Source organism: Ceratosolen solmsi, unplaced genomic scaffold (genome assembly GCF_000503995.2).
Source record: "Ceratosolen solmsi marchali unplaced genomic scaffold, CerSol_1.0 scaffold29, whole genome shotgun sequence".
NCBI lineage: Eukaryota > Metazoa > Arthropoda > Insecta > Hymenoptera > Agaonidae > Ceratosolen > Ceratosolen solmsi.
Window position 1 is genome coordinate 4,724,081 of NW_011948417.1, and position 15,023 is coordinate 4,739,103.

Below are 15,023 nucleotides of genomic sequence, written 5' to 3' on the forward strand. Positions count from 1 at the left end.
TAATTGGCTTAATTCAGTCTTATTTTATAGTTGTATTTTTTTTAAGTACTAACTAATTAAGTGCCAAAATGATAATATTTGTAATTGATATTTAATACCAATGATAGAATAACGAGAATCTATCGTTTAATAACGTAACAAAGTACAGTTGTGTTTCATAATGTAAATATAATAAAAAAAAAACAAAAAAAAAAAACAAATATTTAGAAAGAGCTTAAATATTATAATTTCAATAGACTAATAATTGTTGAGAATTATACGATGAATATACGTCGACTATAATGGAGAACATATAAGTTTATAATATATATATATATATATATATATATATATATATATATATATCTGGTCTTATCCTCTACAAAAATTCCCTTTTTGCATAATAACAGTAGGGAAAAAAGAATAAAGAAGTAGGAATAAAAAGATCAGTAAAAAAGTGACCCTATTTTACAGCCAAGCCCGGCGCCTAAAGCAATACACCATGTAAAATTGTGTCTGGTGTTGGTTTTGAGTTGGCTTCGTAAGAGCCGTTTCATTTCATTTGTGCCTTTCTCAAGCCGCGCGATAAGCTCGCAAGTTCACGCGTTCAAGTAGAAGCGTAGCAGCTTTCTAGCCTCGGAACCACGAGTTGACGTAAAGCACAGCAGCACCGGCAATAACGAAGTTTGAAAATGCCGGCTTTTGTAGGCGAATTTAATTGGGTCTCGTATGCGAGCAGCTATTTTTACGTGCAAACCCTGCGGGTCATCCCACATTGTTTTCCGATAGTTCTCACCTATTTCCACTCTGCATCCTTCTTTTCCGCTCTCTTAGTTCAGCCGTAAATTCATTCTTTATAGTTTTGCCTGATTTCTATTTCCTTACCCTTGCCAAGACGTTTTTTTTTCTGCTTTCCTTATAATTTGAATTGTAGTATTTTAATACATTGTTATAACGTATAACGTAGATTTATTTCTTTTCTGGTGTATTTAAAAGTAATAAATTTATATGCTTAAGAAATATAAAGAACTTTTCTACGAGAATACAGAAAGCATCAATCGTCGATATTCACTTAGTAATGGACAAAATTATCCTTTCGTTCAATTATTGCAAAGTATAAATTTGAATAGAATCTTAATACACGTAAGAATGTGCATGTAAAAATTTTGGGAATTATTGTTTCGTCTTAAGCTAAATGAATTTTTCAAATCGAATTGAAAATATTAAAGAGAAATATTTATTTTAAATCTGAATATTTATTGAATTTACAATTATATCGATATTAAGAAATGCTAATGGAAAATAAGCATTTATATATAATGCATATTATTTTATGTGGAAAACTTCTGATGGGTTACGTATGCCCGTTAACGATGTTATAATTACGTCCGTACGTTACTCAGAACTTATTCAAGATTACATGGCGGCGGCGGCGGAGGTGATGGTGGTGGTGGTGGTGGTGGCGGTGGCGGTGGCGGTGGCGGTGGCGGTGGCGATGGTCGTGGCGGTGGCGGTAGCGGCGTCGCCGTTGAGGCGCACGTGCGCCGTCCTTACGAATAACGTGGGAGAAGAGACGGCGAACAATACTTTGCGCACGTTCGCACCGCGCAAAGGTTGGCGCCCAACTGAAGGCAGAGGCGCCGCGCGACTCCGCGGAACATCGACTCGCGCCACCGGGAGGAGATATAGTACGTAGGTAGCGGCACGGCGTTTGGATCGCGGCTCTTAGTCCGAGCGATCGTGACTAATTGTGCACGGCATCGATCTAACCAAGCCTCCTTTTGCATATGTTTGTTTATTTGTCGTAATAGCTGTCGTTTCGTCGTTGCCCAGTCGCTCGCTTCAACTATTATGCTCGCTCGAAGCTCGCAAGCAACTTTTTAGAATTCGTAGTGTTAGTATGGAGAAGGTTAAGTCGATGCGTCATCGGTTATTCCATGAATGAAGTTCACTGACTCCATGAATCAAGTGTTTCTCGCCCGACTTAACTATACATATTTTACACTTCATTATTGATCGTTCGCTGTGAATATTATTCACGTCAATGTTCTTAACAATATCTCGCAGATGGGGTCAATTCTAGACGGACTTACATTTAATCCTTCAGCCTACGCATCTTCCTTTTATAATCTTTATAAATTGGCGATCTATCTGGCCGATGTTATTCTTGCATTAACCACTTAGCGAAAAAGCCTTCGGACGTTCGTTATCAGCTTTCGTCATCTGCTGATGCGCCCTTATTTGGCTGTCTAGGTCATTACGACTTCAATTGAAAATTAAAATAGGTCACGCTTATTTCCAAATCAAAGCAAAACGTGTGCTTAACTTTTTATTTACATTTTTATTTCGAATACAATCGTTTACTTGTCATCTATATAAATATTTTGGCTTCTCTTGAATAATAAATAGAATATGATTGGATAGAAATGCTATATCGCTGTGGTATACTATTTATTATATTTCTTAAATATATAATTCTTCGAGTATCCTAAATATAATAATATATTAAGTGATTAACATGTTTTTATATATTATCGTTAGTTAAGCTTTAAATTCTCTTTAGTATTTACTTTATATGTGGAACTACTAATACTTTTTCGTACGAGGGAAATTCAAATATAAATAAATTATTTATTTCTAATAAAATATTATGATATTTTTTTCAAGCTACGTTTATGATAATTTCCTTTAATTTTTATCGTACGTCAATATAAATTGACAATGATTAATTATAATGATATATTTATTATTATAATTAATATAAATATTATTAGTAATTTATGCTTCAATTAAATAAATAAATTAAATAACATTGTGGTTTTTTTTTTATATGATGTTATAAATCTTGATTTATATTAGACGTATATGTATAGATCAATTGTACTCTCGCATTAATTAGAGACATTGAATATAGTAAAAGTTCTTGATATATGAAAAACAATTGATAAAACATAAATTAAAAGCAGTTACCACAGCAAGTATGAACTTGTCGAAAGTGTAATTACTTATCGTTGATGAGTTTATATAATCTTAACAATCATGATAAATTTGCTTTTCTTCGGGTTAAACGTTTCATAACGAAAGCCAATTAAATTAACATTATTATCTATTTAAATTGCAAATTATTAGGAATAATAAATCGATAAAAGTTTCAAAAAATCAGAATTTATGTTCTTCATATAAAAATGTGAAAAATTATCAATTTTAGAATAGAAATATGTAATTATTTATGTAAATTTTTCATCATAATATATTTAGGTTATTATGCTTGTACTAAGTTTGAAAAAAATTATTATACTAAATTATAATGAATTCGTAATTGATAATTATACCACATTCAAATATATTTCATACTTTTGAAGTTTAAATTTTGAGAATGATTCTTATCTTATATGACTAAAAGATCAGGGCATGTTTTAGATTTATAATATAATATATATATATATATATATATATATATATATATATATATATATATATATCATCTATTTATGAATTATTTATAATTGACATTTGTGGTATAGAGAGGCCATTCGTAAAAATTCAATCTCAAAAACCTTTTTTTATTCTATTCTTCCATTCATCTATTGAATTTAGTTGATAACTCGAGTCAGTTACTCGTTTCTAGTATGAAAAGTTCAATTTTATCGTGCTAAATTATTTTAGATAACAATAGCAATTATATTTGATTGAAATTTTATTAGATTCAAATTTTTGTAGATTTTATATGAATTAATTTTTTCATATTTTGTAGTACATAGAAAATTATAACTTATTTAATAATGCTCCTTTGTCAATAGAATTTTTTCGTTCAAATTTTAAATGTTTTGGTATATTTATATTTAGAAAAGTCTAGTGTATAATAACAATCTAATATATCCAATATAAACTACATTTTGATAATTGGATGATCTTTTTCAGGCATTCGTTTTTTTGAATGCAAAATCAACTCAAAGGCAGATACATTCTGAATTTATTAGTACATATATTGTTTTTAAATGAAATTTTTCATAAAAATAATTAACGAAATTTATACGAATTAGTAAATTTAAATATGAATTATCTTGCAAGTAATTTTGATATTAATTGGCATTACGTTGAAATTAGAATAATGTTTTTAAATACATAAACATTTAATAACGTAATGTATCAATACATCTTATTTTCTAAAATGCTTATATTATTTTGAAAAAAATTAAAATACAACAGACTGTTTTCTTTTTTGAATATACGATTTTTATTTATAAAATAACGGAAGTACAATAGTTTCATCATAATTTTAAGAGAAAATTTTTCTATATACAATTAAGTATTACAGATAAATATTTGTGATACACTGTTCGATCTCTAAAAATGTTTATATTATGTTAAAAGTGTCCTCTATATTAATGCAAAGAGTTGTAGAATTTTTATGGTACATTTATTGTAAAAATATTTTAAACTTCTAAAGAATACATAATGCTTTTATTCTTGACTAAAATATCTAGAACACCAGGGGATTATTAGCATAATATTTCTTTAGTGAAATTAATTGCACGCCTGTCACGTACTGAAAACATAAAACTGCAAAATTCTTAATTTGCAAAAGTATTATAATTATAGAGTAAAAAATTTATCTTTGCGCTAAACTTTAGTAACTTATGAATATTCAAAATACGTAAAAACATGATATATTTCATACATTTTTATAAATAAGATAAATACGGGAAAGAACCTATTATTGTTGATTATCTTTATAAAAATTTTATCGAGTAATTTAATAATTTGTATTGTTTAATTTAAATATTCAAATTAAAATTTTAATAGATATTATTTATCAATCATAATTACATTATAGATATATTGAACTAGATATATATGTGTGTATATATATATATATATATATATATATCAAGCAAATTTTATTAATCTTGGAAGTGATAAAAATCAAGAATAATGAAAAATAATGATAATTTTAATATTTACAAATGAGAACACCAATTTCGACTGGTATGCAAAGTTTTATATTTTTCATTAAATACAAAATGTTCTTCCAAATTCAGTGTATTTTCTCACTCTTTGCGACAATTTATAGAACAATTATCTAATTAGTTTTTTCAAAATATTAAATACTTAATTTATAAAATAACATTTATCAACACGCATTACATTTATATATATATATATATATATATATATATATATATATATATTATAATACAAAAATCCTACTATTTTAATATTTCAATTTTGTGATTTTTAATGCTGTAATAAATAAATAAGACTATTTGTTCAAGCTAATCTAAATGTGTGCTTAAATTTATCTCTACTTGTATAAACTTGAGTTTATTACACACGATAAATATTTATGTATATGATAATGTAGATAATATAGTAAAGTGATGGATTCGATCATTTCTTCTATCTTTGTACTTAAGTTTTGAAGATTTCGTAAAACATCGAAGATCGTTTAGTTACCCATACCATAATACAATGGTGCTCCTTTTATTTCATTTAAAAGCTCCTATAATATAGATTTTTATACGACACGTACTACATGGATACTTAAATATCGATATACATTTTTATATTGAATTTACATTACAAGCTTCATTTAATATGCTTGAATAAATCAATTTATTCTTTAAAAATACATGAAATTAATTTTCCTATAACTTATTCCATTCCAAGATTAATGTCGTTCTATTATTGCTTAGTATATTTTATCTTAAAATCATTGGTAATGGAAAATTTTTAATTTAGGTATATATCTATTTTATTATTATCTATTTAATTTCAAACAAATTTATATATACATATATATATATATATATATATATATATATGCTTTTATGTAAAAACACTTTTAACTATAAAATATTATAGGATTAATTTGTACATAAAGACAAAAATTAATCCAAAAATATAGACAATTATTTTTATTTTATTATTATTATTATTATTTATTATTCTACTAGCAATAGAAAATTGCTGGTTTATTGGAAGCAGTTACTTTGCGAGATTGCTAATTAAACATGAATAAATAAACTTAGCATATGAATCACACGATAGGGCTGCTCAACTATTTAGAGACTCACTCTACTATCCATCTGCACATAAACACGAATGCATCCATCATAAACCATATTTACATACACGTCCACCCATCTGCTCGTATGCCAACGCTATTTCCGTATACGCGTGCGTTCGTGTGTCAGTGGGAGAGGGAGGGGGGGGGGGGGGGGGGGGGAGGGAGAGGAATAGAGAGAGAATGAGAGAGCGAGAAAAGTCTCAAACAAATTATCAACACTTCCCTAAATGTTGCAGCAGAGCTACGGTCCACGTGTATAGACCATATTTTAGGTGCTCTACCCCTTTATACAAGTGTTTCCATTTTGTTTAGTGAGAAACGCGTCAAAATTTGTTGACTTCACCTCATGCATAGAGCATTCCAGTGTCATATTAAATTATTAATCTATTATTAAAGTAGTTATACAAAACGCTTATTTTTATGTACAATGCATGTTTCACGTGGTCGGTAGGGAAGAAAATCTTTTATTCATTGTTCTTATTCGTGACTTCATTATTTCTCTAATTTAACAAGAAGTATTTATATTTTCAAAATAAAGACGGATAAGTATATGTTATATGTCTACTATTTATATAAATCTTGATGTACACGTATCGTGTATATTAAATATGTATTGCAAGTGAATAAACTTCTTACGAGAGTGTTTTTAATATATTTATAATTCACTTATTAAACATGCCTATGTACTCATGTATTTTCTCATATTATGAAAAAATAAGAAGATAACAAAAAATGTTGAAAGAAACATAAAGTAAGATACGTAATATATATATATATATATATAATAGTTAAAAATAGTTAAAAAGTAATCTAATCGATTGATTAACTTCCAACTAGTCAAAATTACAAATTAATAAACATATCAGTGATTAAATTATTTACAAATAATATAAGAAATTAGTTAGAATATTAACTATTTTATAATTACGTTTAAATAACAATTCGTTATGTATTTGAATAATTTTTATTTGTAAAAAATTTAATATAAATTTAATAAAGTCTTCATTTGTTATGTTTAACTATCTATGATTGTTTTTTTGTAAAAAAGTTATATGTTAAGTAAAATGTATTTATGCTATTTAGTTCATAATTTTCATAACCTTGATAAAATTTATTTTCTTCAATAGTTCCCATTTAATTTAAATGCATTTTTAACGACATTCCAATACAAATTCTATGCCAGCCTTCTAATATATTATTTTTTTGTTCAATTATCTTTTAAAAAAAGAAATAACTTCAAATTTAATTAAAATGACAATTACATAATCATAATAATATTATTTTCGATAAAAATTTTTTAATAAATATTAATTTGAGAATTGAGTGAATTCGCCTCTATCCAATTTATTGGCTTTTGACAGTGAAATAAAATTTTCTTTATTAATAAGTTTTTTTAGTAACAATGATATACCGTAAAAAACTTTATATATTATAATACTGTTGAATGAAAAAGATAATAAGAAGATCTTGCACAAACTTTGTTACATAACATTTTTAGTTAAATATAATAGATAAAATAGTTGAAAGAATAAAGGAATATATATTTAAATATCATAAAATTGATTAATTCTTTTGCTTTATATAAACAATTCTATTATAAAAAAATATTCAAAATATTTGATCTAAACGTTGATTTGATATCTCGAAATTGAATTTGACATATTTTTTCAATTTTCCATTTTCCTTTAAAAATTCTGATTATTGCGTGATATACGAATATGATGTATATCACATTCACACACCGTAAATACACATAACATATATTTGCTGAGAAGTTTCAATTTTAATAAAAAGTTTAATAAACAAATTTGTATGTAATTTCGGTGTTGAGATTATGAAAATCAATTTGAAGCAGAAAATTTACCTTCAAACGGCGAGTGTATCACTGTAATCACTTTTTATATCATTATTTTTACATCATTATTTTTGATGACATCCATAACATAATATCTTAAACTATTAAATATTAAAATTTAAATTATCATTGATACATTAAATGCTTCAATTTTTATTGAATAGATAATATATGATTTATCTATAATAATGATTATATTAATTCATATAAATAAAGTGAATTTAAATTTAAAATAACTTTTTGTGTACTTATATATATATATATATATATATATATATATATATATAAATTTGAAAATTGTATTTATGTACACCAAATTTTAGGTGGACAATAATTACTTGCGTTGTGTTTTATTACTGAAATACTGAAAGAAGTGCATAATTTTCATGTGAAATAATCTAATTGATTTGATTCATAATGTACTTAACGTCATAAAACAGATTAATTAATTTAAAGTCTTTATCCCCATTTTAATACAAGATTTATTATTCTTTCTATTAAAAGATTTATTGAAATGGAATGGCAATTCAATTATCGATCTATTAAAATATTCGAGCATCGTTCAGCCAAGTATATCCGAAGCAATGTAATTATACGCTAAATATGCAAAGTAATCTACGCATACTAAATAAAATAAGAGAAGTATGGAGTAGTGTATAAATTTATAATCGAGCACTTAACGAATAAGGCGTAAAAACGAAAAATTAATCAGCCTCGTTGGTATAGATCCTGCATTAGGGGTCAAGGGGCCGTTGTTGCTTGTTGGTCGGCTCGTTCTCCCTCTGCGCGATCGTTACATAAGAACATAATTTAACCGAGAGATCAAATTGCACGTGGCACGACCAGGGGAGAATTTTTTTGCACATGGATCTCGGAATTCGTTTAGTGGGCTCTGACACTTCCATCCCGTCCAAGGATATATCTAACGGATGCATCACGTTTCGATTCGCTACTCGGCGGTCTTCCATGATATAACCGGGCCGTACAACTCGAACGCGTGCACGAGCGAAGGTTTGCTTTGTTTTGGCGGCACGAGGGGGTGGAGTCGGGGAGCTTTAATTTCTACCTTACGGCTCGACTGCACGAGGATCGATAATTTTTATCGCCGTCGTAAATCCCTTCCGGAGTAAGGATGAGGCGCTTTAATGGTTTTACGCAAGTGTGCTTTGTGACTCGTACATTTACTGCACAATACGTAAATAGGGGAGGGGTTGGGCTGTTATTTAGCCCAGTGCTATTTTCCGTTGTTGGAGCATTTTTAATCGACTTCTTTACATAATAAATCAATCTTTATGGACTTTTTCTCTCTTTCACGCGCACTTCGGAATATTAATTAATAATTACAATGAGTTCATTGTTATTTAAATAATCAACTAAATTGTAAAATAATACGTGTACAATTGTATGCATAGTATATGTACCTAAGTGATTTATTTTAATTAATATAAATTAAAAGATTAGAATGTTTATATAATACTGTACTTTTGATGTCATAAAAATTAACAGAATTTCTTGTCAGAAGCTTAAGTTGCTGTTTCAGAATTAAGTCTCGAGAAAATTTATCACTCGTAACATTTGATATATGAAATTTTTAAATAAATAAATAAATAAATCATAGCCATTTTTATTAAATCTATTTAATGGATTGCAATTGTAAATGGTAGGCAGACTAGTTTTGTAACCTAGTTCATGTCTGTTTCTGTCGCTAAAATTCAGAACATATGCTGTGATAAATTTTTCTTCGTAATTTTCAGCGTGCACGAACCTTTACTTCGACTAACGAAATCACACGATCTCTTTAAGTTTAAAATATATTTTTCCATTACCAACCACTTCAAAACTTTTCTGACGTTGGATACAAAAAATTTGACAAATCCATCTTGTACATTACGATGAAAACGTTACGTTTCACGCAAAACTATGCTTTTATTTTTGCAAATACAAATTTTTACTTAACCATACTGGTATTCGATTTTATTTATTCATTCGTATGAAATACATAGATGAAGTATATTATTGTAAATTAATATCGTAGCTATGATTACTTGGTGCAAAGTGGTTTAATATGTAAATTTGTTATCCATCATTTATGTGGCAAGATGAGCATGTGAAAAATTTACCGCAATTTTGTGAAAAATAGATAGATAATTAGATAGATAAATTATAAATAAATTGATACCTTGCAAACTTAACTGACCGTGTCAAACTTTTAAATGGATAACTTTTCCAAAGAAATAAGCTCGACCATTCATCCGATATAATTTAGATTATCAAAGCTTATTCATTGAAAAGAAGAAACATCATATAATAACAACAAAATTAAAGTTTCTGCTTTCATATGAAGTATATTTGATATTATATCAGTATATGTTGAATTAATACACGATCTCGTCACAGACGTATTTTGGATGTTTTATAACAATATATTAAGGATTCTTCTCGAGCAAAATAAATAAATTGAATCATATAAGAACAATTAAGCAAATTAAAAAAAAAAAAAAAAAAAAAAAAGCATGTTTTTAGTGATTTTCTGACAAAAACTTTGCTAGAAAAAAAATTACTTAAACTTCACTAATTTTTCATTGGCTAGTGAAAAATACTTAATTCAATTACATAAATATGATATAGACACTTGCTTTAGAGATAAAAACTCTTGTAGATATATAAGTTTATTGTAATACGATACTTAATACTTAATTACTCAGTAATTTGTGGACAAAACGACCAGCAAATGATTATATAGCCACATCTATTACTCATTTATTATCATATAAAGCATTCGCAATATATTTTTTTTTTTTTTTTTCATATAGATTTCAATTCATACAGATTTCAATTCGCTTTCACATATAGAAAATTAATGTAAATAAAAAAATTAATGATTATATAAGTAAAACTTTGGTAAGATGTTACGATACGCAATAAGTGTACATTGATGAATAAATAAATTTAAATAATATTAAATTTTCAACCATTTTCATTATACATCATACGTTATAGTTCTATGAATAGATATTAATAATTATTTAATTTATTGATTTACTTAATTTTTTTTTTAAATAAAACTTATAATTATTTAATATTCAAGAATAACGATACACTTGTTTAATATTTATATTAAATATTGATAAGATAAATGGTACATCGTTTAGCATAAAAATTCCTGAAAAAGTCTGGAAAATTCTATACTTATTTGCTGAAAATGCCATTGATAGACAGATTAATAAGATGGATTAATCTTATTAGTTTTATAACGTAGTTTACATTTCCATGTCAATAAAATCGATCGAAACAATTTTCTTTATATAATAAATTTATACAATTTAAGTTCAAATGATGTCTTTTCATCACTTAATCTTTTAAAAGGTTTTCCAATACTTAACGAAAAAATGTTCTACTTGAAGGTGAACACATTAAGTTTCAGTTTAAATTGAAACTTTTATTCTTAATATAAGATCGACACTTTTTATTAATCCATTAATATATTTATTACTTTAAATGAGATGCGAAAGCAGATATTCTCAATGAGCCGTGTAATCGTAATCACTCGATACGTTCAATACTTTATCAATACTTTTTCAAAGAATTTAAAATTTTCTATTTTAAATACTAAAAGTAAAATAAATAATTTATTCCTAATTTACACGACATAATTATATTAACCTTCTCGTGTACAAATTTGATGCGTAATGTCAAAGTTTTTACTTTAAATTGCAAATAAATAGATGGGCATTCGCCACTTCAATTTGCAAATTTAACGAAATTATTAGCTATTATAAGGATTATTTTACAATATGTACATGATCCCATAAACTTTGATTTCGATAGAAGATGCATAAAATTGTGTCCCAAATTAATTATATTTAGTTCAATAGATAAGAATGTATCAAACTATTAAAATATATTTATCGTAATAATATAATAGTTACTGTCATATTGATGGAAAATTATACGAAATGCTTTATTTTAAATAATATATATTGTACGAACATTAATTAGTATCATTCAGTATTTAATTTAATAAATTCGTCCAGATATAAATTATGGTTGAATTTATTTTTGTATTGCTCAGTTAAAAAATTTTTTAGAGGCACACAACGCGATATTAATATTATAACCTAAAAAATAAAAAGTTTATCATTACTATGAAAAATGATATAAAGTGATATTAAAAGTAATTAAGTCGTGGGAAATAAGATTGAAACGAAATGATAAATTAAATATTTATAAATTGACATAAATATAAATCAAATTGTTGACTAACGTATTTGTAAATATATATAGCAATTATTTAAAAGAAAAAACAAAATTTCGATTGACAACAATATATTATTTTAATTACAATAAAATTTTGCGACAATATACGTTTTATAGATGTTGAACGTTTTATGAAAATTATATCAAATAGGATTCATAAAAGTATAAAATATTTGCAATTAACTCTCCTTTAAAAATGAAAACCTGCAAAATAACTATCAGAAGAGAAAAAGTTGGTTTAATTGATGAAGTAAAAAAATAATATTTGTAAGACTGTCGAGAGAGGTTGCCAATTTTACATCATCTCATACTGCTCGCGTATGTAAATATTTGTATTCTCGAGTACTTTACCCTGCTTTTCCCTTATACATGCGCATGCGCATTTTACAAAATACCCAGCAGCACTGATTCCTGAAAAATTAACGGCTTTGGTCGATCCATTCCGTGAGCTGGACGACTGCAACGAGAGGAAAAAAGCAAATGACGTGGGATAAGCGGTCGCGCGTGCTTAGATCGTGAAAAATTTCCGAGCTGGCAGACTCGCTGCGAAATGTTTTCGGGTATATTAATTTTTTAAAAGTCCGTTCACTATTTTATATAAGGTACAAGCTAGTATACCAAAGTTCAGATAATAATGTTAGGAATATCCGTGGATACGAGAATACTATTAACTCCTTTATTAATTCCTATTAATAAAATTAACTTTATTGTATTTTACCAAGTAGTATTTCAACATTGTGTATTACTACAATTGGCGATTCTTCAATAATTTTAATAAATTTCAATAGAGTTAAAATTTGTATTGTTTTCTTTTACTAAATAAAAAGAGTAAATTAATTTGTATTATCTATTAATAGTACATTTATGCAATTGATGGAATTCTTTTTATTTCTTTGGTAAAGTTGCAATGATCAATGAAATGTTTCTTGCCATAATTTTTATTCATGAATTAGAAGCTTATTTTATACATTATATAAGATACTTAGATTTTTTTTTTTTTTTTTTTAATTGACCGTCCACTATTTTATATTACTTAATTGTAAATAAAGTTAAAGTATTAGAATTTTAATTCTTTATCATATCAGAATATAATTATCATATATATATATATATATCAAATTGATCAAATTCCTGTTACTTTAACTTCTCATAGAGATTTTATAGATCAAACGCATTTAATAAATTGATGTTTGTATTTTATTTGTCCCTTAATCTTTTCTCAATTTCAAGAATTCAAATATGTTATTATTTTAGGCTTAGTATATTTTACCCTAGAGAATTTGCAGGCAAAGATATAATGGCTTTCAAGTTAAGTTACATTTTTATTATTCTACTCTACTTCTGCCTATAACTAGTTTCAAATGGCTTTTTCTAAATACATTTTATTTTTATATCTATATCAACATTTTATATCTTCACCTTATGCACACATAATTATAAGTAATAAAAGTATGTTGTATACACACTAATAAGAGAGGCTTTGTGCAATAAAATATTTGAAGGTAATATATATGTATGAATTACTATTTCAAACTAAATTTATTTATTATTAAATTTATTAATCGACCCTCACTACTACCCTCACTAGGCTTCTTTATTCACACAATATGGATTATTTATTACTTATATAATGAAAAATATGAATAAAAACATATTCTAGTATTCTATTTATTAAGTATTTATATGTTTTTCAGGCAATAGTACGTTTTCATTAATTAATTTTCTATTTTAACAAATTTAATTTTATTAATATTAATCAATATAATGCGACTTTCTTAATTAATGTCGTTCGTTATATTTTGATTAAATTACAATAACTAAAATTTAATACTATTCACATTTAGAAATTATAATTTAATCAGATTTTAATTTTAATTTAAAATTGTATTTTAAATATATAGATATAGCATCGATATTATTATAAATGTTAATTACTTAAATATTTAAATAAACACTTAGTCATATTGAACAGAATTGCGATAATATAATTAGCATATGAATATATCACTGAATTTGAATTAAATTTTTAAAATATTTAACAGATTTTTATGAAAAGTTTTTCATTAAAAATTAAATTGTTAAAAGACCATTTGAAGTGTGTGTTAAAGATAAATAAAATTATATCTATAATAAAGAAATAAAAATTGTATATAGATGAAGAATAATTTTCAGTTTCTAGGTTTGAAATTCAAATAATTTTTCATTTTATGATTCTTTCTACGAGGTAATCAGTGTCAAATTATAACATATGAATGTTAAACCAACTGCAGTAGAAACATTTATATACTTTGAATTCTGCGTATGATTGCAATAAATTCACGTGAAATAAATTAAATATGATCAAATGATAGCATTGAATATTTCAATGAAATTATTGTACAAATTAATTAAATAAATAATACGAATACATTTTTGACAAAAATTTTCATGGCAGATTTAAAACTGCTTTAGATTTTATAAAACTTAATGGAAAACGTTAGACAATTTATCATTTATAATTTAATTTTCCGTTACTTATCAATTATCATGAATTTCCTATAATATATTTCACTAAAAACTTATTTTCATGTATAATTTATTAATATCTAGTACATAATAGAAGTTAATGAGAGCGCATAATTTATTTCAATGAAAACTTTAATGAAATTCAATTTGTAAAGTTTTTTTATAAAATTATAGCATTTTTTATTTTAGAATATTATTATTAATTCTTCATACATTATTAGCTTAAATGAATTTTTATTTAGATTTTTAATATCATTTATAATGTTTAATATTCTGCATTTATATTTAAGTTTTTAAACGATAAACTCTTCGTGTAAAATCTTTTAATAATTTTAATAATTTAATTTCTTAGAATGT